The sequence below is a fragment of the Mercenaria mercenaria genome, chromosome 1, assembly GCF_021730395.1.
Source record: "Mercenaria mercenaria strain notata chromosome 1, MADL_Memer_1, whole genome shotgun sequence".
In the NCBI taxonomy this organism is placed as follows: domain Eukaryota; kingdom Metazoa; phylum Mollusca; class Bivalvia; order Venerida; family Veneridae; genus Mercenaria; species Mercenaria mercenaria.
In genome coordinates, this window is record NC_069361.1 from 52,273,369 (window position 1) to 52,290,162 (window position 16,794).

The following is a 16,794-nucleotide window of genomic DNA, read 5'->3' on the forward strand; positions in this document are numbered from 1 at the left end:
ATTTATCAGCTTTTTTGATAATTATACTTGGGTCATGAGACAGGCCCTTTAAGCATGCAAGTTCATCTTGGGAAATATTTGTATGCTTGCGTTTATTGGAAACAGAACTTAAAATTTCTTGTGTAATGGCCTCAATATAGAAGTCCAAATATTTGTCACGACCACTTTTTGGCGTAAAAGTAGACTGTTTCTTGTTGAAAAAAGGCATTTCTCTATAATCATTATTCAAATTATTAGTACTATGATTATGACTCTCATTATTAGACAGGTCATAGAAATACTCTTTAAGGCGCAATCGACGTGTAAATCTAAAAGTTTGTTCAGCAAGCTTGATCTTGTCATGATTTTTTAACTTTGGACAAAAAGTCAAACCTTTCCCTAAGAGTCTGTATTCTGTGTTTGTAAGTTTGCGACCCGAAAGGTTAACTACTGTCTTTTTCCCCCTCGCCACTTCCTGTTGATGTTTCTTGTGCTTTTTCCATTTTTTCCTGTTTTGGATTCGTACAAATCTTCTGTTTTTTGAACACTTTTCAGGCACGTAATTATTACGTCTATTGACTTCTGTAGTTGGACCTGTTGACTGAATCCCTGTTGTACAGCCTCTGCATAGGTTTTCGTTTTGTTGGTGCCCAGGGTTTTCGAGTTTTTTGTACTTTTTGTGTTGAAGTCAAACTGCTCATTTTTGTATGAGTTTGCTGGCGCTGATGATTTTTTTGTATCATCATTCTGTTTAGGTAAGTCTACTTTTGTTTCAAACTTGGTTTTTCCATTTCTGGAGTTGCCATGTTTTACAGCTGCACTTTTATTCTTTGAAACATGCTTAGGTGGCTGTGACTTTTTGTCAGTTTTTGTTTGAACTGTCTTTAACTGTTGATGTGATATTGTTTCATCATTCTTTCGATTTTGTTTATGACACATCTTCATTTCTGCATTCTTCTTTTTCTTTTTCTTCTGTGCTGAAGATTTCTCATGATGTGGTAATTCTTCACCAGTAATTATGACTTCATCATGTTTCTGTTCATTTCGAAGAAATTTTAACTTTTTTTCTTGTCTCACAATTATCTTGTTTTTCTTCTCTTCTGTTATTGTGAAAATTTCAGCTGCAATTTCGTTGAATTTACCTTCGTCCGAAAGCAAATCTCTAAGATTGTTTTCCATTTCAGTCAGTTTTCCCTTTGACTCATGTAGCTGGAGTGCATGCTCGTCTTTTATCATTCGGCATAGTTCAAGTGAAGTTTTTTGCAAAATTCTATTAACTCCTTGTTGAAGTCTGTTGTTGTCACCAACATGCACTTTAAGGTTTAATTTTAAACCCTTTGGTATAGTGTTATCTGTAATGCAGTTTTCCAGGAATTGGATGTGAGTTGATTTTCTCATCTGGAAGTCCGACATCTTTCTTATTTCTTTAATTTGTTTTTCTATACTGGAGGATCAAGTTGATGCTGAAGCCTTGTATGTAATATATATTCAGAGAACAGGAGAATTACAAAGCTAACTCCATTTTCATTCAACGTTTTTTTAAGAACTATTTTAAAGGTTTTAAATACTTAATGCTGCTTGTAAACGAAAGATAATTTCTATTACCAATAATAATTCAAATATGTGTATTAGACAGTTATTGTATGTCTGTTAAAAAAGATTTATTTTGTTCCGCAGAAATTGTCCTAATCACTGTTTTCCGTAAAGCAATTATTATTCCATTTGCATTGGGCAGACACCTAAATATAATAAGCAATTATTATATATTTATCTGATAAATACTTTAACAGTTGTTCAGTTAAACAAAATTAATGTGTATTGTTTTCTTTAATCTTATGTAATATTAATAAAACTGTATTGATGCTGCTCAGAAAAAAAGAAGAAAAAAACATCAACAACCGCACAACAGTCAAATTCCTACCTTAAAATGTACGTAAATTGCAACATTTTTCAATATGGAACGAGCAATTGGATGACAAATATATGACTTTGATGAAGTCCTTATAAGCTTTTGCTGTATATACATTGTCTCGTATAGAAGCCTTTTGTTATTTGAGCCGCACCATGAGAAAACCAACATAGTGCATTTGCGACCAGCATGGATCCAGACCAGCCTGCGCTTCCGCGCAGTCTGGTCAGGATCCGTGCTGTTCGCTAACGGTTTCTCTAATTGCAATAGACCTTGAAATCGAACAGCATAAATCCTGACCAGACTGCGCGTCTGGATCCATGCTGGTCGCAGATGCACTATGTTGGGTTTCTCATGGTGCGGCTCATTTGTAATAAACATGATAATGGCGCCGGGAAACAGATACACCATGATAGAATTTAGCGTCTTCTTACACCTTGTAACAGACAGATTAGGGAATATCGGTTTCCATCTGGTATGACTCCATCGTGAAAATCTATGCGGACAGTATGAGTCTTTTATCCCTGTGGAATAGTGTGTACTCTAGAAACTGTACATATTAAACAAAATATTACTTTCTACCACAGATTTAATCTTTAAGGAGGTTCGATGGAAATATTGCAAAAAGTATAAATTAATGTATGGGTTTTAAGAATGCAGCTGTGAAACGCATCTTGTCTTTAATAAATAACAGCAGCTTCTCAGTGGTAAATTGGTTGTTGAAAAGATATCCAAGATGGAATAATCGTGTTCACATTATATGTTACTTCTTTTCGGATGCGTTGTAATTAGGTAAGCAAAATATTTGATTAAAATATAAATAAATATAATTTTAAATTAGCTCAAATTACTAAAATAAGAGATTTTTGTGTAAAAGCATCACATTTTATGCTATTTTTAGAAAAAATAATAAAGACCGTATGAAATACGAGGAAACAGAAAATTCTATTCTAATACGCCTAATTCTGTTAAAACATGCTCACGCTAAAATGATGTCACGTTAACGTGCGATGACGTAAATATTTTTGTTGCGGCCAAAAAAGAGGGCTACTGTATTTCATCTTCTGTTTCAAACTAAGGGCATATAAGAATGGAAATAATGTATATGTTTTACCTAAATTAATACACTACGCTCGAGTGAAATTATTCCGCGGACGTATAACCTTATTGATAACGTTGAAACACGATCTTTCTATACATTATTTCTTAAATAATGATAATCATAATTATTATAATAACTAAAATAATAATGACTTCATGAAAAAGTAGTGCTTTTCTAATAGTATGTTAAATGATTGTGAAAAATACGTTGTTTGTAATACTGAGGGTACCAGATTCATAAAGAATATAGATAATACTACAGAAATAAATTTTTAAGTTATCTTACATTATCTGTTTGGTCAATGCGGGTTGTGGCGATTATTCAATCGCTACAGAAGAATATAACAGTCTAGGAACTATGCGGGTAATGAAATTGTGATTCGTCAGAATTCACAGGCTCTTGTACAAATTGTAGCGAAAAAAGGTTGTGTAGTAGGACAGCCTACATGCATTGGATAGAAACACAGAGCCTTCCCGCTAGTGAATTAGTTGTTGGAAACAGAAAATAGAATACTCGTTTTTACGTATGAGCCGTTTCTTTTGAGATGCAAGAGTGTGTTGAATTTAAAACTAATTGTATTTCGTTCTAGTGCCTTAAGAACACAAAATAATTTTGTTTAGGAATACTTAACTTCGTCATCGCCCAAATGGTCACAGACATTGTTTTACTTCTATATTTATGTGTTGTTGTTTTTTTTTCAGTTTCGTTTGAAGGTGGTTAAAAGTAGGTTGTTTTCTTCTATTGCATTAAGGTTCATGTTTACCTTTTTCCTTTTGATGATTCCATACCTTTCACTGTACGAAACTCTTTTTTAATCCTAAGGCGTCAGAATATTCTATCTACTTTACTCAGTATTATTTTCAGGGATTGCCTGATCATCAGAAAAATGTTCTTGTTAGTTTCAGCGCCATTACACTTACCATTATATGCCTCAAATCAAATGGCGACAAAGTAATCAGCAATATAATCTAGTAACGATAAATGTGTTATTAACTGACAGACAAGATGATTTGTTCAGGAAGAAGAAATGTATTTTAAACAAAAAAGGATAATGAAGGTTTTAGAAGAGAATAATCTTTTTATTGTTTAATGCAGGTGTTTGTCTTTAAAGAGAGGAAAAATTTCCAATCCATTTAATGTTTTTTTTCAAATATTAGGACGTGGAACCAATTATCGATAAGAGTAGGACGGACAAATGTGTTAGTAATAAGAAAAACTCAGACTCGGATAGTATGTAGCATAATGTAGGAACCGTGAGTAATTTCTACGATAGTCAAACAGCAACAACTTGCAAGGCACAAGGAATTGATTTGCTCAAGATAACTTGAAGAATGTGTATTTTGTACAATAAATTGAGCGTAATATTTACATGGTAACCGTCTGTATTTCGGGAGGCTCTTACAGGTTTGAAAAAGTAACCTTCACAACAGTTGTCTGTAAATGTTGTGTGTAAGTGCATATTTGGACGACTGACTCAGTATTATCTTTTAGATGATGAAGTCCATTCAATGCTACCGCAAGAGTTCAACTAAAGCAGATGCTGTTCTGCATGGGCGATTTAGCACATTTCATTATTACTCATGAACTGTCTCTAACCCAGTCTTGCTCTCTTTATTTCTTTTCTTGTTTTGCTTAATATATGCTTTCTATGTTATCAAATGAGATTTGTATAAATACGATAACCAACATATATAATAACAGTTTTGTAAATACGAAGTTTCAAAGTTCTTTACCAGGACTGTGTTTAATGCAATACGTTCTCATCTCATTTCATATGAAAGTCAGTGGGCGTAGTCATATTGTACATTTAAAGGAAGCACGGCATTAATTACTAGAAAAAAAGATCTTATTTCTATCCAAGTAAAAATTAGCTTTATCATCATTTATATACTAGGTCATGTCAATTTGTATCTTATTTAGGTCTATACGTGACATTTTGGTAAAATTTTGGAAGAGAATTTCTGTATCTTAGACAGAAACCTTATCACATTTATATAATCAAACCTTCTGAGCATACATTTTTCTCGATTTCCGTGGTAAAGACATGGTTTGACAAAAATATCTTTTTAAAAGATGCATTACCCGAACGTTTTGTGGTTTTGTAATTTATAAAGGTCATTTTAAGATAAGGCAAGCAATTTGCTTTGTGAACGGGTCTCGCTGTTAAACTTTATTAGAACCTTGACGAGTTTGTAAAGTCTTTAAATAGCGTATTGCAAGTGCAACCTAAGAATGTTTCAGATATGAAAGACTTAAGTACTACTATTTCTGCAGAGAAACTGATTTATTAAACTTTAAGCATAATCATTTCCGTGAAAGAACGAGTGTATATTTTTTGATACAAATTTAATATTTTTTTTTTTTGACAACACTTCTACCTTTGTACTAAGGTCATAAATATAAATTTGTTCTAGGCTTGCGTAAAAGTGAATATCTTGTCCTTGATGATTTTACTTTACAGCGATAACACATAAAACTGACGTCATTAATCCCATACACCTGATATGCAATTATGGAAAATGTGGTTGCCGTTTATATTAGGGTTCCATTGTAACATAACGGGGTTTGAGTATGTAGGTCGATCTCCCAATTACCAAAAGCCTCGAAAAATCCAACTGTACAAAAGAGCAAACTGGGAAGGATTTAAACTATCATCAGGAAATGTTAAAGGATGACAAATATTCCGCCCTGCTACCGAAATGGCGTAGTTTAGATCTCCGGCGCATTTACAAAATTACAAACGATCTGGTTGCAATCCCATGAAAGATCTCCCCCCCCCCCCCCCCCCACCACACAAGGATGTCCCGTCATTATCATCCACTGTCATACAATAATTTCTGCAGCCACTGACAAATACTCCTTTTCCCCCAGGACTATAGAATAGGCTTCACTATAGCCTGTTTCTTTTAAATGACTAACTTATATATATTTTTCTTTCGATTTCTGTTTATTTCTACTAACAATTTTTGCGGCCTGACGCGCACGAAAGTGTTTGCGTCCCGTAAAGGATTAGACAGTAATTTTAAAAGTAAAATAGACAGTAAAGGAAGATAGCTTTGTTTCTGTGCAGTCGACATATGTATTATAAAGTAGGAATTATGTCTGCTAGCAAACTGACTAAAGTCTTATCTATTTACTACACGGACTGGAGAAATATGAATAGTGTTCTTGCACATTAGCAATCAGGGAACTTAATTCTAAATATTTGAAATTAATGTGCTTGGTATTTTTAATCATATTTCAATTTTAACTCAGTAAATGTAATAGATAACCGTCAGCTCATCGGTAGCATTTGCTTGTAGTGAGGGACCGGTTCGAGCCTTGGATGACTGCATATTTTTCTTACTCTTTGCATTCGAACAAGTCGTCTGATTGGTTAAAATAAAATAGCAATACTGGTAAAACCAAAATATACAGAAGACGTATGTGAATGGGTCGTTCTCTAGATCTTCGTTAGAAGATCAAGTACTTAAGTCAGATATGTCTGCTAGAAACAAAGCAATCGGTCACGTAATGTCGTTTGGATACTATCATTATATAACAGACTTGGAGAAATATAGAATGGTATCTCAAATGCAAAACTACTTTATGGTCCTGTGTTGTTTATTTCGAAATGGAAACTATACGACTAATTCCGATAAGGGAAACTTAATGTCGCTAGAGGTACATTATTGATTAGAGGGGGATGTTAATATCGCTAGTGGAACATTTTGTTTAGAAATCATGAAGTTTTAAAAGGTTTTCCATTGCTTACAAGTAAAAGATACTTAAAGGGGGACTAAAGATAAAAATGAGGGGATAAAAAAATCCAATATTGACTGGTCATCCCGGTGTCAGCACAAAATGATGGATGGGTATCATGTCAGGCACCTACGGCGTGAAATTCCAGTGTAGCAGCACTATAGAATTGTGCATTATGCTTACTGCTGTAATTAAACACCATTGTGTATATGATTGAAAAATTGTTGAAAATATGCTAAACCAGAATAGAAACAAAAAACCAATATTTCAATTGTCTTGAAACATATTAAATATAACGTAAGCTTAGTACCAAGGTAAGCTTTTAAAAATTTTGAAAGTGGCTCGCTTGGTTGTTTGTTTGAGATGAAAGACAGAAATGGAATCCCATTTTTCCTTTCCGCCTCACTGAACAAGTTTTCATTGGGGTTTTTTTTCTGCGACAATGAACGCTTTTTTTTTAATCAATGATAGCTGCGGATTATTAAGGAAAATATCTGATTTCAAAGACCCATTTTCTATTTGTCACTTTTTAATGAACAATTCGCCTTTAATGTGTCATTATGTTTCTTCGCCGGCTTCATGTTTTAATGAAAGGGGAAGCTGCAAGCCATGCACTTCCTGTTTTTGGAGATGTTCGGAGTTTTAGCTAGTCTTCATAGCAAAACCCTATCGTAATACATGAACCGTCTCACTTATGCGAGACAGTTGTAAATCTCGTCAAGCACGAAGCTATCATGCAATATAATGTTCATAAACTTTATTGAATATATTACAGAAATTTTCATTCATTACACATTAGTGAAGCGATGCCATAAAATAAGAGTTATGTGAATAGCTGGAAAACGTTAAGTGTACTCGTCTGTTTCATAGTTGTAAAGCTAATTAGGTAATGTTAAAAGAAATAAAGTATGTTCTATGTCATTTCTGAAGCAATAAATAAACAAGACGATCATTCCAAGTGACGATGACGATATCAGTTACATGGCTGAATATTTCATATTCTAGCCTTTATTAAAATTGTTCCAAATCTGAATGACCGGGGGTGCATCTAGGATCGTAATATGAAAAGTCGTTATATGACCAAAGTTGTGTCGGTGTGACTAGAAATCCGACCAAAAAGAACCCGGCTAAATGAGTTAGAATACTGCAGTTGAATCATCTAAGTCTCAATATCTGCAATTCTGTTATTTTAGTAGTGAAACAGTCTGCATTCGTGTAAGCTCTACTACTAGAAAATTCAGGAGTAACTGACATGTCTGTACCAGTGCACAATGTGTTTGCACACCTGATTATTTTTAGGATCCATTTCTCTAAGTGCAGATCTGTATATACAGCTGAAGAAAAACAAATTTTAAGTCTGTAGTATTTTTGTTAGCCTTTGCCTTACTTAATTATAATTACCATTTCCATACAAATTAATGGCGTAGAGAGCACGAAAAATGATAGTTGTTGCTCATTTAGCTGCTTGGCTGTGCACTACGCTTCCAAAGGACTTATATATGAGCCGCGCCATAGGAAAACCAACTTAAGGGCTTTGCGACCAGCAGGGATCCAGACCAGCCTGCGCATCCGCGCAGTCTGGTCAGGATCCATGCTGTTGGCTAACAGTTTCTCTAATTGCTATACGTTTTGAAAGCGAACAGCATGGATCCTGAACAGACAGCGCGGATGCGCAGGCTGGTCTGGATCCATCCTGGTCGCAAAGCCACTATGTTGGTTTTCTCATGGCGCGGCTCATATTACTTTGATTACGATGACAATTTGAACGAATCTGTAAATAAAAATTCGTAAATTGAGAATCGTAGTTGATCGTAGTAAAAATGGCCAAGATATGGTGGTTATTTTTGTAAAAAAATTTACTTTTTCTGAATCAATTAAAACGTTGCTTTAGTGGTGAGTGGTGAGTGCTGAATTAAAACGTTGTCGTACATCTCCAAGTATTTTTGTTTTAGAAACGACTCCATTTTGTTTTTTGACAAACAACTACATAAGACATATTTAAGCAAGTGTTTTATTAGGTATGTGGGACCGTCACAATGTATTTGAAATTACCAAACGGAATCACTCAAGGAAGTGGAAGTTGACTCCTACATAGCGTTTGTGAAGGGATTTATCTTTTTGTAGTTGAATCTGGAAAGGGTTATCTATTTCCTTAATCAATGAATAATTTAACATAGGCCTTATGGTTGTTTCTTGGGGATGGGTATCCGCCTTGAAATTGAACTTCAGGCACAACTTCACTTACATGTAGCAGCAAATTAATTTGTGTTAAACAATAATTCGAATTTATGTACTTATCGTAAGGTTAGTCTTACTCTTTATTCATTTAGTTTTAATTTTTTTTTATTCTATAGTTTTTAAAAACTATTTCAAGTCAAATCACTAAACGCATGTAAGGTTGTGTATTGACAACATACATCAGCCAGTAGCGGCGTATTAATTTGTAAACCGTTGTTTAAGACAAGCATACGCATAATTAGTGGGTAAGTTTAATAAAAAAAGAACTTTCGGTTACAGTCTTCACACATTTAAATGTTTTAGCCCTGACTTAGGAAAATAAAAATCTTTGCTGGAGCCTCTACTATATTTTCTTCAACTTGCCTAGTAATTGTAAATTCATCAGGCAATATTATATACCCTTCTCAAATGCGCTCATTTGATTGGTCGAAAGGAGTGCACGCGTGGGTCCGCAAAAAGCGATATTCACCCGCAAAAGTGATAATGACACTTGTGATATCTCTTTTTCTTATATGTATGAAATATGGGCATATAATATATCAATCATAGACTAATGTTGAGGTCGATATGTATTTTTACGGACCTGTAAAAATGATATTGTCCGTAAAAACACATATCGACCTCAACATAAGACAGTAACTGTATAATAACTTAATATTCCTGTTTTTACATATTATATATTTACACAATTTTACCAACGCGCGTCGTACAAGTTTCTTTGAGGGTAGCAAAAATCAAAATTATCTTAGTTTAGGATAAAACACATATTTGTAGAAACAGATAAAGAATCCCATTGAAAGTGGAAAGTCATAATAACATATATCAATGCGTCTTCTCTAAATGAAATTAGGATCAAAAGTAATGATCTGTTTTTTGCAGCGGCCATTATTTATTATAATTTGTAGGTTAAGAGATATCCTTTTTGTTTCACAAACATTTGCTGGAGGACAGAAAGTGATTACTCTTTGACAGAGCTTATATAACAAAAACTCTTACATAGATTTTGATATGGAATACAGTATGTGTAGATATATGTTTAGAGGCTTAACACTTTTTGGTTATTCTGCTTCAGTTGTAGTGAAAATAATATTTTAACGAAGATGCGAAAACATGATTCATGCTTACTTCTAGCATTATCACCGTTTCTATTATTATTAAAGTTATTATCTTGATATACATCTCTAAAGTTTTTATCTGTAACAGTTTTTTTTCTGGTAGCCAACAGAAAACTGCCTTAAGTCACTCTATTAGTTCTGCTGTACATATTATTCAACAGACAGGGAATATTAAATATTTAACTGCGGTCATTGCTGTATATATTATTTGTCACGAAAAAAGCCTTGAGTGGCGCTTAAAAAGATCTCTTTGCATTCTGTCACAAACAGTGACTGGGTATATTTGTCTCAGACTCGTTTGACAGTAATGAAAATCGATGTTGCTTCTTATAGCTAGGAAACAATGTAAATATTTGAAACGGAAGTTGTTAATAATTTATACGAGCGTTTTTTTCCTTCAGACGTTATCGTCAATGAAAATAGACAATAAGATAGAAAAACATAAATTTTAAGATCCAGCTGCGAAGCGCGGTGTGTTCTGTTTTACAACACCGACATTAATTTTCAGATATGTATAGGCTAAGCTGTGAAAGAAAGTAATCGAAATGGATTATCATTGATACTGTGTAAGTTTGTAACAGTTTTATAACACCATAAACTTTGAAATTGTTTTTATTGCCTTAACGTTGTATTTTGTCTTATATATGTACATGCACGTCGTACCAATTTTAAACTGACCACATATTAAAGATATGACCACGTCCATGTTCTTACATGAATTGAGAACATTTTTAAGTTGAAAATGGAAAAAAAATATAGGCCTTTCTAAAGCTGATGCGTTTATTGTTTTGCTCTGTCTGTTAGATCTGACAAGAAATTATTGTCGCTTCCTATTAATGCATACACTAGGAAGATATAAACTGAATCTGTTCAGCGTTTCTGGTTCTTTGATGCGTCGATGCATTAAATTCGTGCCAATCATTCAAAAAGTTCCTATTTACTGGTGTGTCTTGATTTCTAAACCATTTGCAAGTCCGTATAGGCAGACTGAAGTATTGCACTGACATTATGGAAATAACAAGAATTAAAGATATATCTATGGAGTGTTTTTGTTTTTCTTTAATACAAAACAATTTTCAAATTTCTGGTATATGATATCGGGCAAAGGAGTCATACGCTATTACCTCTATAGATCTTAAAGTCAAGGCTATTTCATGCGAGGTTATTTGAGCCGCACCATGAGAAAACCAACATAGTGCACTTGCGACCAGAATGGATCCGAACCGCGCAGTCTGGTCAGGATCCATGTTATTCGCTTTCAAAGCCTATTGCTATTAAAGAAACCGTTAGCGATGCGCAGTCTGGTCTGTGTCCATGCTGGTCGCAAATGCACCATGTTGGTTTTCTCATGGTGCGGCCCAAAATGTTCATGAGTTACATGTCATGACTCTTTACGTGGTAATAATGTCATATTTTTAGTATTTTGGGATTAAGTTTGTAAACTTTTATTCATTTAGATTTGTTTGCGGTTTTATGAGAACTTAAGTCTTATGTTAATATTTAACTTGCGTTATCTGCTGTAAGAGACTGACGGCTTTAGTATCGCATTTGTTTGACAGAAAGGAAATACGATGCAAAGATTCTAATTATTACGTTGATGGAAATATTATTGGATGGCAGCAAGTCTAATTTTAGTTTGTTCTCTTGAAACTACTTTTCATCTCTCATTTTGTATTCAATGTTGATAAATCCACGTGCGGAAAATTTAAAGACTGTACTTGAAAACGATGTTTGTAATACAATTTAAAGCGACACCAGAAACCAGCATATATATTCAAATGTGAATCTGAAGTGTCCTTTACGTTACACTTTTAACCTTATGTCGCTGTGGCCATGTGAACATAACGAGAATTAATTTGAATGTGATCATATTTAATTAGAAGACATAATACTTAGTTGAACTCCAGGCAAGTTCAATGTTTCAATGTCCTTCTACGAAGATTGTTCAAATCATTCAAAGAGGATTACCACCATGGGACGTGATCAATTTTCCTATATGTGCGTGGGTCGTTCTAAAAATTGTCATAACTTCAAGTCAAGATGTTTTAGATTTGTATCACTTTGAAACAAACGTGTTTGCTACAAATTTAGCAAATTTGAAAACTGTTACCTTATATTATATTTGTTGGTGCTAGGGGACTTGATGGGTGTTGTAGATTTCGATACCAGTTATGAACTTAATCATTCAAATCTATACTAAATGTAAGATCATTTGGAAGCCTAGAGAACAATTCATGTAATGTGAACTATATTTTAATATTATTTTGCTAATGCTATGTCATCTAACATATTTTATTTGAACTCTTCCTTTCAACACGTTATTCAAAGTTAGACTGAACTCTGAACAGGTTTCATTAAAAATATTAAGGTGATTAAGGATAAATACACTAATACACGGCGTATTGGTTTCTTTTCCATGATATTGATTTGAGTCTTACAGACATCAAAATCAGGTTATTTCAGGAAGGACAGAAACAGGTAATAAATCTAATTAGATGGAAAGTAAAAAATCCTTTATAACGTATAACAAAGCTTCTACTCTGAAGATAAAATCTTGAACAAAAGAAAGTTATGACCTATTGCATAGTGGCCATTGCTAAAGAAAATTTCTTACTTTTCATTTCAAAACTTTTAGTCAGTGTCCGAAAAATACCATTGGTTACTATAGCTGACATATCTCCTCTTCTACATTTTTTCGCATAAAAACAATGTATATTTTATGATTAATTTTTCTTTCTAACACACTTTATAGACTTATTGTTTGTCGATCAATATTCAAAACTGTTGCCCGATGTCCGAAGTCATTCAATTAGTGTCTTACTACACGACATCAGAAATTGATTTACACAGTTTTGTTTTCATTTTTGACATTAGCACAATAAACATGTGTTGAATGAGGACCGGTCATATAGCACCGACTATGGACCTGAGATTCGTCGAAGGAGACATGTAAACTATTTAATAGTAAAAATGAAATATGCAGGTACCTAATAACCAGTGACTGTCTTTCATGTGTTGAAGAATGTCATATTTACCACAAAATTAAAAAAAAAATATTTTCATAAACGGTATTGACACATAATCCCACAGAGAGGCTGTGTATGTGCAATGTTTCAGTATGTCGATATTAAGATTAAGTCCACTCCATGTTGTGCGTCAAGAAATAAAAAATGAAACCAAAGATATTTTTATTACGTATATTTTGTGGTTTAGTTAGATTGCATACAAATATTTATTAGTAGATTTTTTTCGGCTACGCCGTCTAAATTCGTTTTCGTTTCTTATGCCATGTGACTTCAGTTTGCAAATCAAACTACTTGATAACGCGTTATAGATAATTTATCAAAATGGAAGATTTATGCAACACTCTGCCTGATTGGACGAGAGTGTAAATTTCCTTCACTCTGTTGATTGTGCTACACTGAGTGAAATGTAGACAAAGCGTTTATCCTAAACGACGCTGTTCACAGTTTTAAAGCTAACTTTGGCTCAGTATATTTAGCAAGAATATTGATATATCTCTAAATGATAAGTAAGTTTAATAAATATGATAAAAACCTGTTCAAATACCAACATATATCAAATTAAAGAAAGAGCTGAATACGGTCTGCGTATCACATGAATAAGTGTGTGATAAGAGTCTTTTATGTAGAGAAGTGCTTTTTAAAAGATTTTCCTTGTTACAATTGTCGTCTGTATATGAAAAGGTTTCTTGCTTTTGTGACTTATTCAGATTGCATATTAAAATGAGTACTTGTTTGCTTTGATATATTTGTTATAAATTATTTAACTGATTTATTATATATGAATATTTTTCTTTAGTATGATATGCAAATATTGAACTCGGTTGAAATCTATTTCATTATATATATGCTATATAACGAGTGAATCTCATTACACTGAAATGAAGGTACGCTGCATACAGTTTATCTATATGATATGACTACAGTCAAACTTTGCTTATGTAACAGAAATATTGAAATAATTACTATTGTATGTTTTGCTTGACCTTCACTTTTTTATAGGTGTGACGTCATTGTCCAAAGATTCGTGAATACCGAATATGCATTTGTTAAAGCGGGATCAGTTGGCCTATTTTAGAAATAAATAAAAATAATAAATAAAAAAGTCCTTTAATTGATTTTTTCTTATGTATTCTAATCAAACTTGATTTGTAGCATCTTTATTAGGCCCGCAGCCAACTTTGTTCAACTGGGACATTTGACCCCTTTTAAGAGCTGCTAGAGCTAAAACTAGAAATGCCTTTATACAGCGTCTCATGAACAGCTTGGTGGATCTTTGTCATACTTGGTCTGGAGCATCATTATAAGGTCCTCTTCCAAATTTATTTATATAAGAACTTGGGCCCTATTAGGGACCACTATAGCTAAAAGTAGATATGCCTTTCTTCGAATTAACCACTAAAATGTAATGGATTTTTATCAAACTCGATGTGTAACAATATCGTAAGGTCCCCTGCTATTTTGTTACAAATGGGGAAAGGGACAAATTTAGCTAAAAATATCAACACGTTTAATGACCTCTTCTCATGAACCGCTTCATGAACCTTCATCAAACTACTGCTGTAATTATTCGTCTAAGGATAAACAAAACAAAATTGCAACCCTATGAAACCTTTGCGAAAAATTAAAATAGAACCATTTAAATTGTTAAAGTGCGGTGTTTAGTTTTGCAATTTGAAAAATGTTAGATGAAAGATGAATGTTAGATGAAAAATTCCTAAACTTCTTTCCTTATTACAATTCGCCGACCATCATTTTTAAAGATATTTCTTGTTTCATTTAATGTAATACTCTGCACTGTCTTACTATATTAATTCAAAGAAGTATAAAATACACAGAATGGCAACTGGCTGTAATCTCGCGTGAGCTCGTGTCAGAGCGTGATTCGGCGTTATCTTACTAAAAACAAACATCGGCGAGCATGGAGTTACAATTTGTACCTTTAAAACTACATTTAAAATACATGTTAGCTTCTAAAACAAAATTAGTTTAATTTGAAATGGTCTTAAGACACGAAGTACACGTTTTTTTTTTGCCATCGAAAGAAGCGTGGTCATACGGTGATAATTATTTTACCGATGAATAATTGCTTTCGCATACAAAATGGCGCGTGGAGAAAGCGCCACTTCCGGTAAACGAGATCTCGTTTTTTTGTCACGGGAGGTTGGCGAGATTTGCTCTATATGCCTTTCAAGTTGCCAATCTATTTATTTTTATAGCTCTTTGATTAATTCCGCTAGCCCTCCCGCTTAGCTCAATAGAGGGGAGCGCAGATCTACGGACCTCGGGGTCGTGAGTTCGATCAACAGGTGAGGCGTATATTCTCCCTGACGATTTGATAAAAGACATTGTGTCTGAAATCAATAGTCATCCACCGCTGATAAATGCGAGGCAGTTGGCAGTTACTTGAGGAGAACAGGTTTGTACTGATACAGAATCCAGGAACACTGTTTGAGTTAACTGCATGCTTTTACATATCTGAAATACCGTTGGCTGAAATACCGTTGAAAACGGCGCAAACACACAGCATATTTTTTTTCGCTGTGCATGTCTACAATTCACTGAGAACATGGTGTACTTTACTAAATCGTGCGTTTGACATCAATCACGTATATGTATTAGGTATATGTTTTAGACACATTTGATAGTACAATCATGTATCTGGAAAATCAGTGTGTGTTATTTTGCTTTCTTCTTGCTAATGTTTGAAATGGAATGGGTAAAATACAATTATTTTCTGTAGACTTTACATTCATTAAGCATTGGCAGTGGAATGAGTATGGAATTTTAGGCAGCCAGCTGCTAAACGCATTGTTTTTACAACTTAATTAAGCACAGGTGAATTAATTGTAGAAAAGAGATCTAAACGGAACAATTATATGTGCGTATAATGCATTCTGTCATTTTAGAAACTTACTACGGTCAGACGGTGAGAAACATAGATTTATAACAACATAAAAGAAGTAAGTTGTATTTACCTTTGAACAATATTTCTATTGTTTTAACTTGAATTTAATTGTTTTGCAAGACAACCTATGTATTTAATCACCATACTCTCAATCATTATTGTCCCGCCATTGTTGAATGTCTCGTCTGATGTTTTCAGTGATATTTAGGGGAAGCATTTAGTGGCTTATCGTTATATACATGTAGCTGTCCTCTGATATGGTAGTTAAACTAGTTTTTAATTTCATTTCATGTATTACCTTACTCAACTTCATCGAAAAACAATAAATAATAACATAATATGTTGATCTTTTGTAAAAAAAGTGGTGAACATTTTGATATGCTGAATAAAAACAAATTCTGTTTAAAAGGAAAAACTTAAATAGTTTTCAAGAATATTAAAATACAACACTAATATAGTTGTCAACATCATGAATATCACCTAAGCATTTTTGCAATCGGTTTAATAAAAAGATAATAAATACAACTTTTCGCTCATGTGCGTCAATCATTGTGAAGCTATGCATTAAGCCAATGTACCAAATTAACATATTAAGCTGCTTGATATGAGACTTTATGACGTCATTAATACCAAATAAATTGAATAAACAGGAAATGGAAATACATTGATGCTTGTAAGGTACTTTCTTTATCAGTAAAAGCTGACAGGAAATTCATTTAGCATTCTCATAAATGTATCATCTAGGAATCATTTCTGTCTAGTTACACGATTGACGCTAT

The 16,794-nt window shown here is 33.5% G+C and overlaps 1 protein-coding gene across 3 annotated transcripts in view; it reads left to right on the top strand.

Moving 5' to 3' along the window:
- The window catches only part of LOC123537826 (protein phosphatase 1 regulatory subunit 12A-like), a 111,088-nt gene that overhangs the window by 33,499 nt on the left and 60,795 nt on the right, over positions 1–16,794 (top strand). The window contains exon 1 of one of the 3 annotated variants that reach the window (XM_053547691.1): positions 2,368–2,680. The exons of the other annotated variants lie outside the window; for them this stretch is intronic. The gene's annotated coding sequence lies outside the window, so the exon portion shown is untranslated. Of the gene's footprint in view, positions 1–2,367; positions 2,681–16,794 lie in introns of those variants that run through there. 3 annotated transcript variants of the gene reach the window in all.